Source organism: Chelonoidis abingdonii, chromosome 1, assembly GCF_003597395.2.
Source record: "Chelonoidis abingdonii isolate Lonesome George chromosome 1, CheloAbing_2.0, whole genome shotgun sequence".
Taxonomy (NCBI): Eukaryota; Metazoa; Chordata; order Testudines; family Testudinidae; genus Chelonoidis; species Chelonoidis abingdonii.
In genome coordinates this window covers 39,513,789-39,518,193 of record NC_133769.1, presented here as the reverse complement: position 1 = coordinate 39,518,193, position 4,405 = coordinate 39,513,789, and positions in this window count along the sequence as shown.

The following is a 4,405-nucleotide window of genomic DNA, read 5'->3' as shown; positions in this document are numbered from 1 at the left end:
TCCTTTTATTTGTTTTAAACCTGCTGCCTATTGATTTCATTTGGTAACCCCAGTTCTTGTATTATGGGAATAAGTAAATAATTTTTCCTTATCCACTTTCTCCACATCACTCATGATTTTATATACCTCTATCATATCCCCCTTTAGTCGCCTCTTTTCCAAGCTGAAGAGTCCTAGCCTCTTTAATCTTTCCTCATAAGGAACCCTCTCCAAACCCCTAATCATTTTGGTTGCCCGTTTCTGAACCTTTTCTAGTGCTAGAATATCTTTTTTGAGGTGAGGAGACCACATCTGTACACAGATGGTTAAGGCAGCTGAATTCTTCCTTGGAGAACTGCATTTTATTCTTGCCTCTGCCACAGAGTTCCTATGTGCTGCAGGGCAAATCACATAAACCAAGGTGCATCATTAATTATGTTCCTCATTTTCCTCATTTGTTAAGCACCCACTAATTTTTTTCTGCACTGGAGCACCCACAGTGTCAGCACCTATAACACAAGAGGCCAAATTAAGATTGCACAGGCAACCTTAATTCAGGCATTTCCTCACTTTTGAGTATTTGCCTCTGCAACCTTGATGTTCTATTACTGTTATCCTTCTGTGTGTGATTTTACATAGTGGTCATAGAAATATATACAGTATGACAACTTTTAAATGTAAATTTCTGTCCTTGTCAAACAGATTTTTCTATTCCCTGCTTTACAACTAGCATTAGTACAAATAGTTATGTTAAAATGACTTGCCAATATGCTTTCCTGCTTGTTCACACTAAGAGATTATTATAATCTTGTATTTGTGACATCAGAATCACTTACATTGCATAAGACTGCAAAGTCCTTAGAGGATTATGGCTTCTTAGTAAGAATGAGCAGCAGAAGAAAAGTGGACGAGGAAGATCAAGATGAGTTATTAGCCAGACAGCTCCTATTCACAAAACAAGAATCAGCAATTTGCCATTTAAGGATCCCTTTAGCAGAGAAAAGGTTGCATGCAATACTTCCACACCTGGCTAAGTGGTTCATTAAGGACTTAATGAAACAAGATGAATGGATCTCTCCTAGAGAAAAGATCAGGATTTTAGGGCTTCTTTTTATAGAACCTTTCCCTTGTGCCCTCAGTTATTTTGGGGCCAAATCAGATTCTTGGCAGTGCACAGACTCACAAGTTTAAAAAGTAAACACAGCCCAAAGCCTGAATAATTATTTTCAGAGGTTTTACAATACCAACAGCCAAGTACCCAATAACCCTGCCTGGGAAAGGGACCCATAGACGTTCACTGAACTAGCATTCTCTAAATTAGCCAATGTAAAATGAGTTCACGGCATACAAATATGAAACAGTGGTGAATACCAGAAATGCAGTCACCACTTCAGCATCATTAATACACTTTAACAGCTGGAATTTGGAGTGGATTTAAACCTTTCTGAAAAAGGTCAGCATCAGAATAAGTACTGGGTCAGTAAGCCACATTGTACACTCCTCATAAACCCTTCAGAAAATATCTACAAGATTAGTAGGATGGAAGATCAATAGATGGGATTCCTACTGGTGATGCAAATACAGCAAGCAAATTGCTGCATTCATTTTTGAGCAGTTGTAACCCCTTCGGGGGGGTTAGAGAGCATGGCTCTTTAAATCTTTTGTCCTGAGGGGAGGAAGTGCTGATTATTCCAGGAAGAGGCAGGGCTGTTTTGGTGGAGGCGGGAAGTATGGGAGAACGAGAGAGAGAGAGAGAGTGTGTGTGTGTGTAAAACTCCAGAAGAGTGAAGCAGCCAAAAACCAGCCTGAAGCCTGAGAGAAACAGAGTGGCCAACCAGGGCCACCCCAGGACAGGAGCCAGGAGGAGCAGTGGGCCAGGGAGGAATCACCCAAGAAGGACAAACTGGAGCTGGACTCAGACAAACCAGAGCTGGCTGCCCAGAGCTGCATGGGGCCATGAGTGCAGAGGCTTGTGACTTTGCATTGGGAATAAGGAGGGGGGTTGTAGCCAGTTTAGTGAGGAGGTTGTCTGTCTGTGTGGGTTTGCAAAGAGTGGCAGAAGAGGGCACTGGAGGGCTTTGTTGGGGAAAGTTTACTGGCACCGAAGATGACCAGGAACCCCAAGACTCACTGCTGGACTGGAACTCTGCCCAGCACTTCTGAACTCTGTGTGCAGAGTCACTGCTGGGTGTCTGATCTTTCAGACTATGGTACCCCTGGGACTGTGGACCCTTGTGTTGAATGTAACCCTTTCACTGCTCCACCTATCTTTCCCCCTGTTTTCTCTATTCATCTGTCTGTGAATAAATATTTCCCTTTACTATATTCTCTATACTATTTAGTGTGTGTGTGTGTGTGTGTGTGTGTGTGTGTGTTCACTTTGGGGGTTTGGAACAGGTGGCCTTAGGGTGGAAGGGACTTTCCCTGCTGTGTTCCTGCACGTGCCTTTTCTTGTCCAGAACTGCCTGCAGAGCAGACTTCATCTTGACCATGAGAGCACTAAAGTTGCACTTGGTGGCCTAAATGGTATGTAGGACACAATGTCTGCAGCTGGTATAGCTATGGACCTAGAGAAGGTGAAGGCAGTAACCACCTTTCCAAGGCCCACAACCCTTAAGGAATTACAGTTATGGCTACTATTGTAGGTTCTGAAGGAATTTTCCCACATTGTGCATGTACTTATATTGCTAACCAAGGGATACCCCTCTATACACACACACACAAAGAAGAAGGGGAAATCAATACTTTAGCATGGGCGCACCTTTCGGAAAATGGTGGATTGCTCAGTGTGAAGAAGATTTCTGTAAAATCAATCAATGGCTCACTCAACTGCCTGTTTTGGTGTACGCCGATCCTACTCAGCCATATGAGCTCCATGCCAATATAAAGTATACCGGGTTAGGAGGCAACCTTTATCAACAGCGCAAGGACAAACGCTGACCAGTAGTTGTGTGACCCTTGAGAAAATTTACCCTGCTCATCAAGTGGAGTTCCTGGCATTAAAGTAGACCATGAGAGAGAGGTTCCATGACTACCTCTGTGGAGCCAAGTTCATCATAAATACTGACATATTTTGATGTCATACAACAGCAAAATTATCCATAGTGGGACACTGGTGGTTAGCAGCTCTCTATGTCTATGATTTCACCCTGCAACACCAACCCAGCCAAACATAGATATGGCTGCCTTGTCTCATTGGCCTCTGTGGCAGAGCTCTGACCTTGCTCCCGTGGGTCCTGCACTTCTAGGTGGTTTATGCTAGCCTTAGTGGCTCACTGTGACCCTCCACGTAGCCTCTCTCTCTCTAGGGCCAGGGTTACAATAAACTGAGCCCTTTTCATCATAGGCCAGCAAGGAGGTTGGTGAGAGAACTCCCACAGTCTCTGTTGTCCCTGGGGGTTTATTTCAAAACAGTTTGGTCTCCTGTCCTGACAGGTGCCTGACTTCCCCTCCCAGGAGATGTTCCTGTAGTGGTGGGTTGAGGGGAACCTGGGCCCGCCCTCTACTCTGGGTTCCAGGCCAGGGACCCTAATGGTAACAGCTGTTGGCAGCCAACCTTTCACTGCCATAGTTGCTACATTTCCCTGGGCCACTTCCCTACAGCTCTCCTGCTTCTCCCTTCTTCACCCTTACCTTAGGGCTCCCTTACCGATGGTTTGAGGGTGTCTTCATTAACCAGCTCTTCAGCTGCACTTCCTCTCCTCTGGCTCCCTGGCTCCCCTCTGCCTGACTGGAGTGAGCCCTTTTTATAGTATCAGCGGGGCCTTAATTAGAGTCAGGTGGTCACATTAGCTTAATGGCCTCACCTGACTCTTTGCAGGTTAATTAGTCAGGTGTTCTCATTAGTCTGGGAGCAGCCCCTGCTCTGGTCAGTCAGGGAACAGAAAACTGTTAATCCAGTGGCCAGTGTATCTGCCTTCTGCTATTCTGCTGTACCCAACCGGCCTGGGTCTATCATAGCCTCATACTAAGGACTTGATCTGATGAATGTGAGAACCCCTGAATTGAGAGGTTTATGCCAACAGGTATCCCTTGTGGAGGAAAAATCCACAACCAATGGAGAGTGAGCAACTGATTGTCTGGGGCAGTACCAGATGCCATACTCATAGTCTACTCAAGTTTTACTAGAATACAGGACCATCAGCTGCCCAGGCTAAAGGATTGAGAGGTGGGTGTCTTTTAGATATTAGAAAGGGGAAAGGACCCCAAGGCTATCCAGCTGAGTCACCCAGAGGAGGCCCTTTTGCTAAAGGAATGGGACTGCATATTAGTTCAGGATGGATGACTTTATCGTGGGCAGAAACATCCCCAGAGGCCTCACCCAAAGCAGTTGGTGCTACTGCAGAAGTCTGGTGAAGCATGTTGGAGGCCTGCCATGGTTGAATAGGGCATCTGGGAATAGAGCGGTTGGAGACCCTAGTTAAGG